The following is a 20710-nucleotide window of genomic DNA, read 5'->3' as shown; positions in this document are numbered from 1 at the left end:
ACTGCTTTCTAACCTCGGTGACATATGGATACAGTTACTGATGAGTTCATACAAGTATTTTGTTTCGGAGTATGTTCCACCAACAAAGTGGACCAGAACGCATCGATGTACCCATCAATCTGCGGTGTGCTCCACTACTTTGCCCTCCTCGTAAGCAGGTGAGCGCGCGCGTTCGTTTGCGTTCCTACCTGTCTTTCCTCCCAGGTGGTTTTGGGATTTAGTAGGTTGTATTTAGTCAGTGGTGTCGATTACCACAAACTCATTTATGTGTTGTTATAGTTAGTTGGAGGTAGGCTAGATGGATCTTGTTTTAGTGAAGTGAACTGGACAGTGTCCTGGTATTCGGGGACTGTTGCCACTGTGTTTCTCTGCTGCCTCTCAGGACTCTCTGACTGACAGACTAGGGGCTCTATTTTTAAAAACCTAATGCAATGGTAAATCTGAGCATAGGCGGTAGGGCTATAGGTTCAGGGGTGTGTAAGACATACACTACATGACCAAAAGAATGTGACCACCTGCTCATGGGAAGGCTTTCCACTAGATGTTGAAACGTTGCTGCGGGGACTTGCTTCCACTTAGCCACAAGAGCATTAGTGAGGTCGGCACTGACGTTGGGTGATTAGGCCTGGTTCACAGTCTGCGTTCTAATTCATCCCAAAGGTGTACGAGGGGGTTGAGGTCAGGGCTCTATGCAGGCCAGTCAAATTCTTCCACAAACCATTTATGTATGGACCTCGCTTTGTGCACTGTCTTGCTGAAACGGGAAAGGGCCTTCCTCAAACAGTTGCCACAAAGTTGGAAGCACAGAAGCATCTAGAATGTATGTTATAGCGTTAAGATTTCCCTTCACTGGAACTAAGGGACCTAGCCCAAACCACTAAGGGAGCTAGCCCAAACCACTAAGGGGCCTAGCCCAAACCACTAAGGGGGCTAGCCAAAACAACTAAGAGGCCTAGCCTAAACCACTAAGGGGCCTAGCCCAAACCACTAAGGGGCCTAGCCCAAACCACTAAGGGGGCAAGCCCAAACCACTAAGGGGCCTAGCCCAAACCAGTAAGGGGCCTAGCCCAAACCACTAAGGGGCCTAGCCCAAACCACTAAGGGGCCTAGCCCAAACCACTAAGGGGCCTAGCCCAAACCACTAAGGGGGCTAGCCCAAACCACTAAGGGGGCAAGCCCAAACCACTAAGGGGCCTAGCCCAAACCAGTAAGGGGCCTAGCCCAAACCACTAAGGGGCCTAGCCCAAACCACTAAGGGGCCTAGCCCAAACCACTAAGGGGCCTAGCCCAAACCACTAAGGGGCCTAGCCCAAACCACTAAGGGGCCTAGCCCAAACCAGTAAGAGGGCTAGCCCACACCACTAAGGGGCCTAGCCCAAACCACTAAGGAGCCTAGCCCAAACCAGTAAGGGGGCTTGCCCAAACCACTAAGGGGGCTAGCCCAAACCACTAAGGGGGCAAGCCCAAACCACTAATGGGCCTAGCCCAAACCAGTAAGGGGGCTAGCCCAAACCACTAAGGGGCCTAGCCCAAACCAGTAAGGGGCCTAGCCCAAACCACTAAGGGGGCTAGCCCAAACCACTAAGGGGCCTAGCCCAAACCAGTAAGGTGCCTAGCCCAAACCACTAAGGGGGCTAGCCCAAACCACTAAGGGGCCTAGCCCAAACCACTAAGGGGCCTAGCCCAAACCACTAAGGGGGCTAGCCCAAACCACTAAGGGGCCTAGCCCAAACCACTAAGGGGCCTAGCCCAAACCACTAAGGGGCCTAGCCCAAACCACTAAGGGGCCTAGCCCAAACCAGTAAGGGGGCTAGCCCAAACCACTAAGGGGCCTAGCCCAAACCACTAAGGAGCCTAGCCCAAACCAGTAAGGGGGCTTGCCCAAACCACTAAGGGGGCTAGCCCAAACCACTAAGGGGGCAAGCCCAAACCACTAAGGGGCCTAGCCCAAACCAGTAAGGGGGCTAGCCCAAACCACTAAGGGGCCTAGCCCAAACCAGTAAGGGGCCTAGCCCAAACCACTAAGGGGGCTAGCCCAAACCACTAAGGGGCCTAGCCCAAACCACTAAGGGGCCTAGCCCAAACCACTAAGGGGGCAAGCCCAAACCACTAAGGGGCCTAGCCCAAACCACTAAGGGGCCTAGCCCAAACCATGAAAAACAGCCTGAGACCAAACTTAACACTTGGCACTGCGCATTCGACAGGTAATGTTCTCCTGATAGCTGACAAACCCAGATTGGTCTATCGGACTTCCAGATGGTGAAGCGTGATTCATCACTGCTCCAGAGTCCAATGGTGGAGAGTTTTACGCTTAGCATTGCACATGGTGATTGTAGGCTCTTGTGCGGCTGCTAGGCCATGGAAACCCATTTTATGAAGCTCCTGACGAACAGTTATTGTGCTGACGTTGCTTCCAGAGACAGTTTGGAACTCGGTCGTGAGTGTTGAAACCAAGGACAGATGATTTTTACGTGCTCCACTCTCCTGTTATGTGAGCTTGTGTGGCCTACCACTTCGCAGCTGAGCCGTTGTTGCTCCTAGGTATTTCCATTTCACAATAACAGCATTGGGGCAGCTTGACAGAGGCAGCTCCAGCAGGGCAGAAATATGACAAACTGACTTGGAAAGCTGGCATCCTATGACGGTGCCACATTGAAACTCACTGAGCTCTTCCATTCTACTGCCAATATTTGTCTATGGAGATTACATGGCTGTGTGCTCAATTGTATACACCTGTCAGCAACGGGTCTGGCTGAAATAGCCTAATCCACTAATTTGAAGGGGTGTCCACATACCTTTGTATACATAGTGTATGTTTTCTATTTTTATTTTCACAATTTTCAGCGCACTTGCTGGCATTGGTGCACAAGGGCTGGTTTTTGATGAATAAACAAGTTGTGGGTGTGTCAAGGCTTGGCCTCTCACTGGCCAATCAGGACATACTCCATTGCCAAATATGTGGTTGCTTCAAGTTGTGTATTTTTGGTCTTTTAATTATTGCATTAGATTCAACTCCAATTCCAATATTAGTCAGTTATAGTTTGTTAAATGGCTTACAGAAACAAAATAATAAAATGTAGACCTATCTTTGCTAAATACCTTTAACTTGAACCCATTTGCAGTACACATTGTTCTAAGTAATTGCAATAGCATGCACACTCATATAGGGGCTAGGCATTATGGCTGAGCATGGACATGCCGAACATTGTCAATATCAAGATTAAATTCAATATTGATAAGGCCTAAAAAAAGAACAAATAATTCTAATCAAATTCTAAACAAAACAAAACAACAGCTTGTTTTAAGTAGGCTATGTCACACTTACAAGCACCATCATTTCTCCCCGTGGGCATATAATTCGAAAACAATGCAGACTATGCCCATCCAAACTTTTCACAGTAGCTGGACAAAGTTCAAATAAGAGAAAGGGAGAATGTCCACTCACCGTTATACTGCTCCCAAATAGGCATATGTTTTATAAACATAATCGGAACCATATTACAGATCTTTAGAAAGTGCTTTGCAATCGCGTCACGGACGTTGTCACCATAATACCAGGAAGGTGAATCAACAAGCGATCAGTATTTTCTTTAAACAACAACAACAATAAATACATGCTAAATGTAATGATATCATCAAATGTCCAGGATAAAAAAGACACACGTTGCCCTTGAACCATCATTTGTTCCAGTGGAAAATATGAACATATGAGGCAGAAAACAAGCCATTGTTACAGTTTACATGTAACTTCTAAATAGGAGGTTCGGCGGTGTTTCATCGAGGTCCTCGTCTCTCGTTTCCTGATGTGCGTGGACACGAAGCCTACATCATGAAAGGGGGTTTACGCAGTACCAAAACGGGACCTGTATGGCTCAAATAACCTTGGCCTGCCTACAATGCATAAATAAAAAGGGAATGTCATCTCACTATTTTACTCTCAAACGTTATATTTTAATGAAGCTTTGGTGATTAAGATTTATTTCCAACCTTTCTCAGGAGCCAAAGCCTGTATCGACAGTCTTGACTACTTCGTGATTCCTTTGGGCCGGACAAAAAAAGCCTTAATTGAGTGAAGGGGTGGCTATGCTTGGTTATTAACCAAATAAAGCAAAATTGGAAAAATATATATTTTTTTTCTAAATTCAAAGTATAAAGACACCAAAAGCACATCAGTTTAGGGCAGGTAGCCTAGTGGTTAGCGCATTGGGCCACTAACCGAAAGGTTGCTGGATCAAATCCCAGAGCTGACAAGATAAAAATTGTAGCAGTTAACCCACTGTTTCCCTGGTGCGGTGGATGTCAATTAAGGCAGCCCCCGCACCTCTCTGATTCAGAGGGTTAAATGTGAAAGACACATTTCAGTTGAAGACATTCAGTTGTATAACTCTCTAGGTATCTAAAACCATTTTTTTGTTTGTAATAAATATGTATCTGTGCTGCCTCAAATTAGCACTTTAGATTATGTTTTGGAAATGCCAGTGGACCAGTTTTTACATGACGAAATTGCAAACTAACGTGCGATGACACTAGCGCCGCCTTTATGCCAGCCGAAAATAGAGCCCAAGGTGTGTCAGTGTGTGTGTGCGTAAGTGAGTGAGTGTGTGTGTTTCTCTCTCCTGACTTGTCTGTGTGTCACAGGGTGTCTCTCCTAAAAGGGCTCTTTCACCCCACATAGCTTTACCTGGCTCTCCTGAGTGCTTTGCTCTTCATTGTGTGTGTGTGTGTGTGTGTGTGTGTGTGTGTGTGTGTGTGTGTGTGTGTGTGTGTGTGTGTGTGTGTGTGTGTGTGTGTGTGTGTGTGTGTGTGTGTGTGTGTGTGTGTGTGTGTGTGTGTGTGTGTGTGTGTGTGTGTGTGTGTGTGTGTGTGTGTGTGTGTGTGTGTGTGTGTGTGTGCGTGTGAGTATGTTTGCATAATGGATACGTGAGTCTGTTCCGTACAGTATGTGTGTGTGTATGTGATGATACATCATTGATTCCCCCACTGTCTGTACAGAATTTGTATCTGTTTGTGTTTGTTGTTGTTGGTTGGTTATACATCTCTGCCTCCATAAACCAGTTACTATTATATAAATCTATCACAATGAGTAGTAGGCTAGTTGAAATCTATCACTATTCTGAATCCAGTAGCTCAAGTAGCTCTCTTTATTACTGTCAATAGTCAAGTTTAGGGATGATCATTAATTCAATCTGGAAACTTCACAATAGGTTTTTTAGAGAAAGAGAGGGATCGAGAATGAGTGTGTGTGTTCATGTAATGACACAATATTGCGGTGCATGTGTGTGTGAATGGATATGGCCTTGTATAGGCCAGGTGTTTGTGTAGATGTGTATAGATGATGCATGTGTGTGCGTGTGTGCATATATGGCCTTCCAGATGATATTTTCCATGCAGAGCTGTACCCTGTGGGCTGAATGCAGTACAGAGCCTCCATCACATCATTAGCAGTTCAACAGCATTCTCTCTACTCAGCACAGGGAAATAAGCTCCACTCAACTGAATGTTTCTGTGTCAAATCTTAAAACAATTCAAGTTTATTGGTCGCATACATAGTTAAGCAGACTTTATAGCAGGTGAAGTGAAAAGCTTGTGTCACTAGCTCCTAAAAGTGCAGTAAAAAAACGTAAAACTAAATAATAATCAAATAATTGTACACAAATAATAATCAAAACTAGAAGCAATAAATCACAAGTGTCAGGACGAATCCCAGTTAACAAGGTGACAGGGAGGTGACAGGCTAAAGAAGAATTTTTAAGCCTTGAGACATTAGAGACATGGATTGTGTATGTGTGTCATTCAGAGGGTGAATGGGCAAGACAAAATATTTAAGTGCCTTTGAATGGGGTATGGTAGGCGCACTGGTTTGAATGTGTCAAGAACTGCAACGCTGCTGGGTTTTTCCACACTCAGCAGTTTCCCTTGTGTATCAAGAATGGTCCCCCACCCAAAGTCCATCCACCCAACTTGACACAACTGTGGGAAACACTGGAGTCACCATTGGCCAGCATCACTATGGAACTCTTTCCAAACCTTGTAGAGTCCATTCCCTGACTAATTGAAGCTGTTCTGAGGGACAAAGAGGGTGCAACTCAATGTTAGGAAGGTCTTTTCATACAGTAGCCAGACATGATAGGACAGAGGGCTTGGGCATTGACATGAACAGCATGTACAAGGAGACAAATCCCTGAACTGCTTCAGCGTGTCACCTGATGGTGCATTTATAGCTTTTTCTGGGAATCCGAAAACTGTAATGTCATGAATTCATATGGCGCCCATGCAGTTCAGGTGTAGTGGTGTTACACTAAACGGATGTATGAGTATGTTGTTTGTAGAATGAGTGAATGATGTCAATGGTTCATGTACAGTAAAATACAGCTCATATCATCCTGCAGTTTTAGGTGCAGTATTGTGTTCTGCTTACGTAGTGTAGTGTGTGTGTTTGTATCTAGACAGTGGGAAGGCTTTTATTGACCAGAAGTTCTATGTTGTTCGATGCACTTAAACCGTTCTGCTCTGTCAAAGAAACAGAGAGACGACCAACCACTGCTGCTGCATGTAGTGCACCACTTAACAACACACACACACTACATCTCTCTCTCTCTGTGTGTGTGTGTGTGTGTTTACTGAGGCAGTGAACGGGTAGTGTAATGTATAGGTCTGGGGTTCTTTTCTGCTTATGCATTCTAATTTTGACGCCAAATCCACTGCTGGTGTGTGTGGCCAAATCAATAAATCAATCATTAAAATTGATTTATAAAGCCCTTTTTACATCAGCTGATGTCAAAGTGTAATACAAAACCCAGCCTAAAACCCCAAACAGTAAGCAATGCAGATGTAGAAGGTGGCTAGGAAAAACTCCCTAGAAAGGCAGGAACCTAGAAAGAAACATAGAGAGGAACCGGGCTCTGAGGGGTGGGCAGTCCTCTTCTGTATGTGCCGGATGGAGATTATAACAGGACATGGCCAAGATGTTCAAACATTCCTGGATGACCAGCAGTGTCAAAGAATAATAATCACAGTGGTTGTAGAGGGTGCAACAGGTCAGCACCTCAGGATTAAATGTTTTTCATAGCCGATCATTCAGAGTTAGAGGCAGCAGGTGCGGTAGAGAGAGAGAGAGTCGAAAACAGCACGTCTGGTGAACAGGTCAGGGTTCTAGGAGGAAGGGTTAACCAGAAACTTGCTTTGAAGATAAAACTACTTTCAACGCACACTAATCCCGTGTCCCTGTCACCAGAGTAGTGACTTCAATTAGCTTTGGCTGCCATCTATTGGAAAGGAATGGTAACTACATTGGGAAGCTAGTTGGCAGAATCAAAGTAGGCTTTAATATGCCATTTAGCAGACGCCTTTATCCAAAGCGAACTAGGTACGTGGTAGTGGTAGATCATAGAAACAGAATTACACGTTTGATTTCATGGATGGTCAGTTGTTGCATCTAAAGCTCTGTCTATGGATTTGAGATTGGTTAGATTTCCCCAGCCCCATCACTCCGCTTTTTACCGAAAGAGGAGCAGGGAGACACTTTGTTATTTTTTCTACTGCTGATTGCCACTTTAAGAAGTGAAGATGCAGATTAAATACACACCAAAATATGTTACAGACACTATAAAAAATATACCATCACTCAAACAGTTAGTGAATACACAGCATCCAGCACAGCAAACAATCAATCAAATGTATTTTACAAAAGCCCTTTTCACACCAAAATAATAACCACAGTGGTTATAGAGGGTGCAACAGTTCAACACTTCAGGAGCAAATGCCAGTTGGCTTTTTATAGCTGAGCATTCATAGGTTGAGAGAGAGAGTCAAAACAGCAGGACCGGGACAAGGTAGCACGTCTTTTGAAACTGGTAAAAAAAAATCAGTGGAAAAACAATTCCACTCCTATTCCCTTTATGGATGGGTGTATCTTTGAATTCACAGTTGAATGACCTGCACTTTCTCCATTTTAGGAACACCAGCCGCTCCCCCAAAGTGGCTCGCACTGTGGTGATAGTGATTAGTGATACAGCAAGCAATGGTCTTCACTGATCGCACTCTCGGTCAGCTCCATCTGTGGCGTATATGGGCAGGACTTGGTTGTATACTGATGGTACAGAGCGCAATCTAGCTGGGGCCCAAGTTCTTTAGTGATGGTCACGGTGGACCTCTGCTCCACCGCAGCACAGGAACACTCTTGCACCAAGGGGTCAGTTTCATATCAAATTAATTGTATTATTGTATTATTCACATGCTCCGAATACAACAGGTGTAGATCTTACAGTGAAATGCTTACTTACAAGCCCCTAACCAACAGTGCAGTTTTTAAAAAATGACGGATTAGAATAAGAGATAAAATGTCATAAGTAATTAAAGAACATCAGTAAAATAAATAATATACTGTATTTGGCTATAGTTATATTCAAGAATCACTTCATATACTTTAAATAAATAATATACTGTATTTGGCTATAGTTATATTCAAGAATCACTTCATATACTTTAAATAAATAATATACTGTATTTGGCTATAGTTATATTCAAGAATCACTTCATATACTTTAAATAAATAATATACTGTATTTGGCTATAGTTATATTCAAGAATCACTTCATATACTTTAAATAAACAATAGTCTTAGAAACAACATGGATTTGCATGTACTTCCTCTGCCTCCTGTACAGTCTCCTCCTCCACGATGACCTTTTCTTCAGGGATGGAGATGTCATCCTGAAACCAAACAAACGTTTTGTTAAGACAACTGAACCCAAATACATGAATTGCCATTAACAAGTTACCTGACTTGTATGCTTTGTCAACACACACACACACACACACACACACACACACACACACACACACACACACGCACGCACGCACGCACGCACGCACGCACGCACGCACGCACGCACGCACGCACGCACGCACGCACGCACACACACACACACACACACACACACACACACACACACACACACACACACACACACACACACACACACACACACACACAGCAAATACAGGGACATTTATTTTTCAGGAAACATTAGCTAAGTCAACTTGAGTTTAGCTAAACGAGGTGGAACTAACAAAACATTATAAAAACAAGTCTGTCAACAATCTATTACAGTAACTTGACTATCTGAGGTGGGAGCTAGCTACTGCAACTACCTAATAACAAAGGTACACAGAGAAAATATGTTGTAGTTTCAGTTGTTGCTTGCTAACGGTGTTACCCAAAACGTTGCCTCCTCCGTTCAGTCGCTTTTGCTTGACTCCAAAGTCACCTATGATGATGATGGTTGGTCAGTAACCCCTATACCAAAACCCTCGGAATCTCAAATGGAGGCGCAACCAGAGTGCTTCAACGTAGCTCGAGCTGGGCCATCCTTTCTCTTCAGGACATGGAGCCACTTCTTCACAAGTTGTGGGTCCTTGGGCAGCTGATGGTAGTTTACTGAGGGATTTGTTTTGAGCCAATTCATACAGCCTGGTGCTATACATTTCATGTTTGAATTATTACTTGTTGTTGCCATCTTCGTTGTCCGCACCTAACCTCACTCTCTTCGATTTACTCTCCTCGCGAAAACTCAATACCACAGACAATTTGCTGATTCCTGCCAGTGATGCACTGGCATCAGTCGTTACTATGGCAATTTAAATGGCACTGACCATAGCTCAAATAAAAATATAGAGATGTTTTTATGTTTATTGTATTAGTGGATTGAATACATCTCTTTACCTAAATGTACTTCCTGAAGTGTTTCCATTCCCCTTTAAACAACACTCCAGACTCTGCCAGACCCCTAGTGGAGTGATAAGTAACCCTTTATTCTCACTGTACTTCCTAAAGTGTTTCCATTCCCCTTTAAACAACACTCCAGACTCTGCCAGACCCCTAGTGGAGTGATAAGTAACCCTTTATTCTCACTGCTATATGCCAGGGAGATAGCCTGCACAATCCACAGTGGGAGAGACGCTGCTTTGACACGAGCTGGACTACAAAACAGACAAAAGGCATAACCAGATATCCATAGCAAAAAATAGGAAAGGCATAACCGGATATCCCAGGTCCATTCAACATACATACGTAATGTAAGCTCGCACCAGACACAGGTCATGTAACATCTGTTGCTCTTCACAAGCAATGAGTAGGTGAAAAGGGAAATAGCAAAAAAGCTAAGGGGGAAAAAACTGTATAGATTAGCATAAATTTCAAGCTGGTTCATGTTGGTCTATGTTGGTCAGTGCCAGTTGGATGCTGGTCAAGCTGGTCTGACCAGTATGGTCTAGCTGGTAATGCTGGCAGACCAAGCTGGTCTTTGTTGTAAAAAAAAAAAGTAAGCCAACCGTTAGTGGAAGTGTTGTACCAGTTGATGTGGTTTTATCATTATGTTGATGTAGATTGAGCACCTTGTTTGTCCACTCCCAGTTATACAGTCTTTGTAAGAGGTTGTGGCAATCAAAAGCTTCACTGCTAAGATAACTGTACATTTTCCTGTGACTTAATGGCAGTTGATCACCAGGAAGTTCATGTCAAAAACTGACTGTCACCTTGCTTGTTATTATAAAATTCACGGTAACTTACTGTGGCTGATCTTTGTCATGCTCACCTGATGGTGTGGTAGGAAGGTCAGTTTGCTGCCAACCTAGAGGTTGATGACAAGTGAGGCTGGGTCCCAAGTGTAGTCACCACAAATAATGCATAATAGTTGTCACCTAATGTTATAAGCTTTATTTTAACCAGAAAAGTTCATTGAAGATACTTAGCTACTGGCAGCGAGTTGCAAGTATGCTACTGTGCATTTTAGAACAACTTACTAACAGTTAGGTTGCCAGTTATACTGTTGGCAGTCAGTTGCCAGTGAGTTAGTAGCAGCTACTGGCTATTAAGTTACTGGTAATTTTACAATAACGTACTGACAACTGGTGGCCAATTCAGTAACACAGAATTCACAACTTCCAGGAAACTAACTTCCATTGAGTTACTGTGAAAGGCACAGTAACATCTCAACAGTTCTGCTCATTAACGTCAAATTCACGTACGATTGTAAAACTTACCATATTAAAACAGTTGCTAAAACTTTGATAACATAACCATCAACCACTTAAACCGGTACAACACCTCCGCTGACGCTTGGCATAAATACACATGTATTAGACCATGCCCCCAAATATGCTACTGAACCCTACATTGCCCACACCTACATTTCAAAGCGCAGTGATGATTGTACATTACATGCAAAATATTGGATAGACAAATGTACCATTATAATAGTCTATCCGTACATGTACCCTGGAGGACCTGACCAGTACCATGTGACTTCCAACTGTATGTGTACCTCTGAAGATACATTGTGTTTATTTGACCTTTTTGTTTCCAAGGGAACAACATTGTACCCTAACCGTACCCTCATTTTGAGTGTGTGGATATATGTTCTTGGTAATAATGACGTACCTGATGGCACTGCAGAAACATTCATGCACTTCTGCCGAAAAACATACGAGTTCAAATCCCCAAAGCATTTTGCTCACTTTACATCAAGTGTCCCTGAGCACTGCATTTTTACGTTGGTCTTGTCTGGTAATCAGACAATTATTGACTTGATTTAGAAAAGTGCAGAACTGTATTCTTGCCATTAAATTGTGGCCAATCTCTGTCATGCCCACAGACCTGGTAGTGCAGTAGGAAATTCAGGTCATTAGCAACCAAGCGGAGTTCAAATCAAAGTTAAGTCAAAATTTATACAGTCTCCTGAGGGGGGAGACTGCCCTCTTCAAGACAGTCTTGGTGTGTTTGGACCATAATAGTTAGTTGGTGATGTGGATACCAAGGAACATGAAGCTCTCAACCTGCACCACTACAGCTCCATCGATGAGTATGGGGCTGTGCTCGGTCATTCTTTTCCTGTAGTCAACAGTCAACTCCTTTGTCTTGATCACGTTGAGGGAGAGGTTTTATCCTGGCACCACACTGCCAAGTCTCTGACCTCCTCCCTATAGGCTGTCTCCGCTCCGAGACAGGATTGTGTCAAGGCACAGGTCTGAGGAAGCATACCAAAACTTTTCTGCAGCATTGAAGGTCCCCAAGAACAAAGTGGCCTCCATCATTCTTAAATGGAAAAAGTTTGGAGCCACCAATACTCATCCTAGAGCTGGCCGCCCAGCCAAACTGAGCAATCATGGGAGAAGGACCTTGGTCAGGGAGGTGACCAAGAACCTGATGGTTACTCTGACAGAGTTCCTCTGTGGAAATGGGAGAACCTTCCAGTAGGACAACCATCTCTGCAGCACTCCACCAATCAGGCCAATATGGTAGAGTGTGTCATGCAGGTGAAGGAGGACCCAAACGCGACTTAACAGAAACAGAGTTTATTAATGCTCAAAACCGAATAACTGAAATCCTCTAGATAGTAGAGGGGAAAACAACTGGAGAAGCGGCCACAGACTGCAGGTCGCTTCGGGTAGGCGCAGGCCGTAGTCAACTGAGACACCTGCTCACACGCAGCGTCTGAAGAAGGCACAAAACACGACAGGACAGGGTGATACACAATCACGGCAAAAAACACGACAGGACAGGGCGAAACGCAATTACAGCATGGAATACAAAACAAGGAACCGACGGAACAGGAACGGATCACAAAGGAATAAATAGGGAGTCTAATCAGGGAAAGGATCGGGAACAGGTGTGGAAAGACTAAATGATGATTAGGGGAATAGGAACAGCTGGGAGCAGGAACGGAACGACAGAGAGAAGAGAGAGCGAGAGAGTGAGAGAGGGAGGGGGAGAGAGAAGGATAGAACCAAACAAGACCAGCAGAGGGAAACGAATAGCATGGGGAGCACAGGGACAAGACATGACAATGAATGACAAACATGACAGTACCCCCCACTCACCGAGCGCCTCCTGGCGCACTCGAGGAGGAATCCTGGCGGCAACGGAGGAAATCATCGATGAGCGAACGGTCCAGCACGTCCCGAGACGGAACCCAACTCCTCTCCTCAGGACCGTAACCCTCCCAATCCACTAGGTATTGGTGACCCCGTCCCCGAGAACGCATGTCCATAATCTTATGTACCTTGTAAATAGGTGCGCTCTCGACAAGGACGGGAGGGGGGAGGGAAGACGAACGGGGGTGCGAAGAAAGGGCTTAACACAGGAGACATGGAAGACAGGATGGACGCGACGAAGATGTCGTGGAAGAAGCAGTCGCACAGCGACAGGATTGACGACCTGGGAGACACGGAACGGACCAATGAACCGCGGAGTCAACTTACGAGAAGCTGTCGTAAGAGGAAGGTTGCGAGTGGAAAGCCACACTCTCTGGCCGCAACAATACCTTGGACTCTTAATCCTGCGTTTATTGGCGGCTCTCACCGTCTGTGCCCTGTAACGGCAAAGTGCAGACCTCACCCTCCTCCAGGTGCGCTCACAACGTTGGACAAACGCTTGAGCGGAGGGAACGCTGGACTCGGCAAGCTGGGATGAGAACAGAGGAGGCTGGTAACCCAGACTACTCTGAAACGGAGATAACCCGGTAGCAGACGAAGGAAGCGAATTGTGAGCGTATTCTGCCCAGGGGAGCTGTTCTGCCCAAGACGCAGGGTTCCTGAAAGAAAGGCTGCGTAGTATGCGACCAATCGTCTGATTGGCCCTCTCTGCTTGACCGTTAGACTGGGGATGAAACCCGGAAGAGAGACTGACGGACGCACCAATCAAACGACAGAACTCCCTCCAAAACTGTGACGTGAATTGCGGACCTCTGTCTGAAACGGCGTCTAACGGGAGGCCATGAATTCTGAATACATTCTCAATAATGATTTGTGCCGTCTCCTTAGCGGAAGGAAGTTTAGCGAGGGGAATGAAATGTGCCGCCTTAGAGAACCTATCGACAACCGTCAGAATCACAGTCTTCCCCGCAGACAAAGGCAGACCGGTAATGAAGTCTAAGGCAATGTGAGACCATGGTCGAGAAGGAATGGGGAGCGGTCTGAGACGACCGGCAGGAGGAGAGTTACCCGACTTAGTCTGCGCGCAGTCCGAACAGGCAGCCACGAAACGGCGCGTGTCACGCTCCTGAGTCGGCCACCAAAAGCGCTGGCGAATAGACGCAAGAGTGCCTCGAACACCGGGATGACCCGCTAACTTGGCAGAGTGAGCCCACTGAAGAACAGCCAGACGAGTGGAAACAGGGACGAAAAGGAGGTTACTAGGACAAGCGCGCGGCGACGCAGTGTGCGTGAGTGCTTGCTTAACCTGTCTTTCAATTCCCCAGACTGTTAACCCGACAACACGCCCATAAGGAAGAATCCCTCGGGATCAGTAGAAGCCACAGAAGAACTAAACAGACGGGATAAGGCATCAGGCTTGGTGTTCTTGCTACCCGGACGGTAAGAAATCACAAACTCGAAACGAGCGAAAAACAACGCCCAACGAGCTTGACGGGCATTAAGTCGTTTGGCAGAACGGATGTACTCAAGGTTCTTATGGTCTGTCCAAACGACAAAAGGAACGGTCGCCCCCTCCAACCACTGTCGCCATTCGCCTAGGGCTAAGCGGATGGCGAGCAGTTCACGGTTACCCACATCATAGTTGCGCTCAGATGGCGACAGGCGATGAGAAAAATAAGCGCAAGGATGAACCTTATCGTCAGACTGGGAGCGCTGGGATAGAATGGCTCCCACGCCTACCTCTGAAGCGTCAACCTCGACAATGAATTGTCTAGTGACGTCAGGAGTAACGAGGATAGGAGCGGACGTAAACGTTCTTTTAGAAGATCAAAAGCTCCCTGGGCGGAACCGGACCACTTAAAACACGTCTTGACAGAAGTAAGAGCTGTGAGAGGGGCAGCAACTTGACCGAAATTACGAATGAAACGCCGATAGAAATTAGCGAAACCTAAGAAGCGCTGCAACTCGACACGTGACCTTGGAACGGGCCAATCACTGACAGCTTGGACCTTAGCGGAATCCATCTGAATGCCTTCAGCGGAAATAACGGAACCGAGAAAAGTAACGGAGGAGACATGAAAAGAGCACTTCTCAGCCTTTACGTAGAGACAATTCTCTAAAAGGCGCTGTAGAACACGTCGAACGTGCTGAACATGAATCTCGAGTGACGGAGAAAAAATCAGGATATCGTCAAGATAGACAAAAACAAAAATGTTCAGCATGTCTCTCAGAACATCATTAACTAATGCCTGAAAAACAGCTGGCGCATTGGCGAGACCGAACGGCAGAACCCGGTACTCAAAATGCCCTAACGGAGTATTAAACGCCGTTTTCCACTCGTCCCCCTCTCTGATGCGCACGAGATGGTAAGCGTTACGAAGGTCCAACTTAGTAAAGCACCTGGCTCCCTGCAGAATCTCGAAGGCTGATGACATAAGGGGAAGCGGATAACGATTCTTAACCGTTATGTCATTCAGCCCTCGATAATCCACGCAGGGGCGCAGAGTACCGTCCTTCTTCTTAACAAAAAGAACCCCGCCCCGGCCGGAGAGGAAGAAGGCACTATGGTACCGGCGTCAAGAGACACAGACAAATAATCCTCGAGAGCCTTACGTTCGGGAGCCGACAGAGAGTATAGTCTACCTCGAGGAGGAGTGGTCCCCGGAAGGAGATCAATACTACAATCATACGACCGGTGAGGAGGAAGGGAGTTGGCTCGGGACCGACTGAAGACCGTGCGCAGATCATGATATTCCTCCGGCACTCCTGTCAAATCGCCAGGTTCCTCCTGAGAAGTAGGGACAGAAGAAATGGGAGGGATGGCAGACATTAAACACTTCACATGACAAGAAACGTTCCAGGATAGGATAGAATTACTAGACCAATTAATAGAAGGATTATGACATACAAGCCAGGGGTGACCCAAAACAACAGGTGTAAACGGTGAACGGAAAATCAAAAAAGACATAGTCTCACTGTGGTTACCAGATACTGTGAGAGTTAAAGGTAGTGTCTCAAATTTGATACTGGGAAGATGACTACCATCTAAGGCAAACATGGGCGTAGGCCTGTCTAACGGTCTGAAAGGAATGTTATGTTTCCGAGCCCATGCTTCGTCCATGAAACAACCCTCAGCCCCAGAGTCAATCAAAGCACTGCATGTAGCACCCGAACCGGTCCAGCGTAGATGGACCGACATAGTAGTACAAGATCTAGATGAAGGGACCTGAGTAGTAGCGCTCACCAGTAGCCCTCCGCTTACTGATGGGCTCTGGCCTCTTACTGGACATGAAATAACAAAATGTCCAGCAACTCCGCAATAGAGGCACAGGCGGTTGGTGATCCTCTGTTCCCTCTCCTTATTCGAGATGCGAATCCCTCCCAGCTGCATGGGCTCAGTCTCAAAGCCAGAGGGAGATGGTTGCGATGCGGAGCAGGGAAACACCGTTGATGCGAGCTCTCTTCCACGAGCCCGGTGACGAAGATCTACCCGTCGTTCTATGCGGATGGCGAGAGCAATCAAGGAGTCCACATCTGAAGGAACCTCCCGGGAGAGAATCTCATCCTTAACCACTGCGTGGAGTCCCTCCAGAAAACGAGCGAGCAGCGCCGGCTCGTTCCACTCACTAGAGGCAGCAAGAGTGCGAAACTCAATGGAATAATCCGTTATGGACCGTTCACCTTGGCATAAGGAAGCCAGGGCCCTAGAAGCCTCCTCACCAAAAACTGAACGGTCAAAAACCCGAATCATCTCCTCTTTAAAGTTCTGGAATCTGTTAGAGCAATCAGCCCTTGCCTCCCAGATAGCTGTGCCCCATTCTCGAGCCCGGCCAGTAAGGAGTGAAATGACGAAAGCAACCCGAGCTCTCTCTCTAGAGTATGTGTGGGGTTGGAGAGAGAACACAATCTCACACTGCGTGAGAAAGGAGCGGCACTCAGTGGGCTGCCCGGAGTAGCAAGGTGGGTTATTAACCCTGGGTTCAGGAGGCTCGGCAGGCCAGGGAGTAACAGGTGGCACGAGACGTAGACTCTGGAACTGTCCAGAGAGGTCGGAAACCTGAGCGGCCAGGTTCTCCACGGCATGGCGAGCAGCAGACAATTCCTGCTCGTGTCTGCCGAGCATGGCTCCTTGGATCTCGACGGCAGTGTAACGAGCGTCTGAAGTCGCTGGGTCCATTCTTTGGTCGGTTCCTTCTGTCATGCAGGTGAAGGAGGACCCAAACGCGACTTAACAGAAACAGAGTTTATTAATGCTCAAAACCGAATAACTGAAATCCTCTAGATAGTAGAGGGAAAACAACTGGAGAAGCGGCCACAGACTGCAGGTCGCTTCGGGTAGGCGCAGGCCGTAGTCAACTGAGACACCTGCTCACACGCAGCGTCTGAAGAAGGCACAAAACACGACAGGACAGGGTGATACACAATCACGGCAAAAAACACGACAGGACAGGGCGAAACGCAATTACAGCATGGAATACAAAACAAGGAACCGACGGAACAGGAACGGATCACAAAGGAATAAATAGGGAGTCTAATCAGGGGAAAGGATCGGGAACAGGTGTGGAAAGACTAAATGATGATTAGGGGAATAGGAACAGCTGGGAGCAGGAACGGAACGACAGAGAGAAGAGAGAGCGAGAGAGTGAGAGAGGGAGGGGGAGAGAGAAGGATAGAACCAAACAAGACCAGCAGAGGGAAACGAATAGCATGGGGAGCACAGGGACAAGACATGACAATGAATGACAAACATGACAGAGTGTCCAGACAGAAGCCACTCCTCAGTAAAATACACATAACAGCCCACTTGGAGTTTGTTAAAAGGCACCTAAAGGACTCTCTGGCCATGAGAAAAAATATTCTCTGGTCTGATGAAACCAAGATTGAACTCTTTGGCCTGAATGCCAAGCGTCACATCTGGAGGAAACCTGGCACCATCCCTACAGTGAAGCATGGTGGTGGCAGCATCATGCTTTGGGATGTTTATCAGCGGCAGGGACTGGGAGACTAGTCAGGATCGAGGGAAAGTACAGAGAGCTCCTTGATGAAAACCTGCTCCAGAGCGCTCAGGGCAAAGGTTTATCTTTCGATAGGACAACGACCCTAAGCACTCAGCCAAGACAGTGCAGGAGTGGCTTCGGGACAAGTCTCTGAATATCCTTGAGTGGCCCAGCCTGAGCCCTGACTTGAACCTGATCGAACATCTCTGGAGAGACCTGAAAAAAGCTGTGCAGTGTTTGAGAGGATTTTCAGAGAAGTGTGGGAGAAACTCCCCAAATGCAGGTGTGCCGAGCGTGTAGTGTCATACCCAAGAAGATTTGAGGCTGTAAACGTTGGGCCAAAGGTGCTTCAACTAAGTACTGAGTAAAGGGTCTGAATACTTGTTATGTAAATATAACATAACAAAATGTGGAAAAAGTCTAGGGGTCTGAATACTTTCCGAAGGCACTGCATATTAAAAACTGCAAGCGTTTCTCTCCACCCTATGGCAAAATGTGTTGTAGAATTGTAGGAAATATACTGTAAAACAGCTAATTTTCCTCCCTGCCGACAGCAAAATGAGAAGAATGGCATGAAATGTGTTAGAAAATTGCTGAATCTTCTCTCTGCCCCAAGGCAGAATGTACAGAATTGCAGTAAACTTGTTTTAAAATAGCAACATGTTCTCTACAACCCAAGGCAAAATGTGTAGAATTGCATAGAATAAAAAAATAATAATAATAATCTCCGCTGTCAAGAGCGGAGCCATTAAAAACTTCCTCACTGTGTGTGTGTGTGTGTGTGTGTGTGTGTGTGTGTGTGTGTGTGTGTGTGTGTGTGTGTGTGTGTGTGTGTGTGTGTGTGTGTGTGTGTGTGTGTGTGTGTGTGTGTGTGTGTGTGTGTGTGTGTGTGGGGGTGAAGGGGTATGGATGTGTATACGCAGACCCGCGAGCATCTGCGGACCCTCATAATAAGTTCCGATGTTTTGCGGCGCCCATCCCCATCAAAGTTGCCTATACTGCACTAGAGGTTGCATGTTATTAGATTAGTCTAATAAGGGTTAAGAGTTATAATGTGCATCATTCATCACCATTGATCTATCCTAATCAAGAATCAATCATTTGTTCTGTGGTCCTTAACGCCCTGCTGACCCCTACACAGAGCAGGGCTTGTTAGAGTAAAGATCAGGCCGCACATTCAGCGCCCTGCGGGTCACAGGTCATAGCCAGAGAATTAGAACTAATTGAATGGAATCAGCTCTAACATCCATGTACCCAATATTGTGTTGCAATAAAGGCCTGTTTAGTGTTATGGTTGTTTCGAATTTATGTCTATTCTATGATGAGTATTTATATGCTTAGGGAACGTGGGTGCCAATAAGTACATCACTTTTTCCAATACAAGTGCAAGACAAAATAGGCCTACATAAATAATCTGTGGAATTCACAGACTGTATATTTTAAGCTGGGGTGTCTATACACCACTATGACCCGTCACTGTAGTAGCACTTTGCTTGATGCATAGTGAGGACACTGACTAGATGAAGGGAACCCTTCACAGGTCAGTGTCAGTACCTTATTCAATATGCAGGGTACTGGAGTGGTAGTATATACAGGTCAGTGTCAGTACCTTATTCAATATGCAGGGTACTGGAGTGGTAGTGTATACAGGTCAGTGTCAGTACCTTATTCAATATGCAGGGTACTGGAGTGGTAGTATATACAGGTCAGTGTCAGTACCTTATTCAATATGCAGGGTACTGGAGTGGTAGTATATACAGGTCAGTGTCAGTACCTTATTCAATATGCAGGGTACTGGAGTGGTAGTATATACAGGTCAGTGTCAGTACCTTATTCAATATGCAGGGTACTGGAGTGGTAGTATATACAGGTCAGTGTCAGTACCTTATTCAATATGCAGGGGTACTGGAGTGGTAGTATATACAGGTCAGTGTCAGTACCTTATTCAATATGCAGGGTACTGGAGTGGTAGTATATACAGGTCAGTGTCAGTACCTTATTCAATATGCAGGGGTACTGGAGTGGTAGTATATACAGGTCAGTGTCAGTACCTTATTCAATATGCAGGGTACTGGAGTGGTAGTATATACAGGTCAGTGTCAGTACCTTATTCAATATGCAGGGTACTGGAGTGGTAGTATATACAGGTCAGTGTCAGTACCTTATTCAATATACAGGGTACTGGAGTGGTAGTATATACAGGTCAGTGTCAGTACCTTATTCAATATGCAGGGTACTGGAGTGGTAGTATATACAGGTCAGTGTCAGTACCTTATTCAATATGCAGGGTACTGGAGTGATAGCATATACAGGTCAGTGTCAGTACCTTATTCAATATGCAGGGTACTGGAGTGGTAGTATATACAGGTCAGTGTCAGTACCTTATTCAATATGCAGGGTACTGGAGTGGTAGTATATACAGGTCAGTGTCAGTACCTTATTCAATATGCAGGGTACTGGAGTGGTAGTATATACAGGTCAGTGTCAGTACCTTATTCAATATGCAGGGTACTGGAGTGGTAGTATATACAGGTCAGTGTCAGTACCTTATTCAATATGCAGGGTACTGGAGTGGTAGTATATACAGGTCAGTGTCAGTACCTTATTCAATATGCAGGGTACTGGAGTGGTAGTATATACAGGTCAGTGTCAGTACCTTATTCAATATGCAGGGGTACTGGAGTGATAGTATATACAGGTCAGTGTCAGTACCTTATTCAATATGCAGGGTACTGGAGTGGTAGTATATACAGGTCAGTGTCAGTACCTTATTCAATATG

At 45.8% G+C, this 20710-nt stretch overlaps 1 protein-coding gene across 2 annotated transcripts in view; it reads left to right on the top strand.

Annotated features, from left to right (window-relative positions):
• Nucleotides 1-20710, top strand: part of LOC123992608 (metabotropic glutamate receptor 3-like) — a 76517-nt gene that overhangs the window by 580 nt on the left and 55227 nt on the right. The window lies entirely within an intron of this gene.

The sequence above is a fragment of the Oncorhynchus gorbuscha genome, linkage group LG02 (assembly GCF_021184085.1).
Source record: "Oncorhynchus gorbuscha isolate QuinsamMale2020 ecotype Even-year linkage group LG02, OgorEven_v1.0, whole genome shotgun sequence".
NCBI classification, from domain to species: Eukaryota; Metazoa; Chordata; class Actinopteri; order Salmoniformes; family Salmonidae; genus Oncorhynchus; species Oncorhynchus gorbuscha.
Note: the sequence above shows the minus strand (reverse complement) of the source record. Positions and strands in the feature narration are given on the sequence as shown.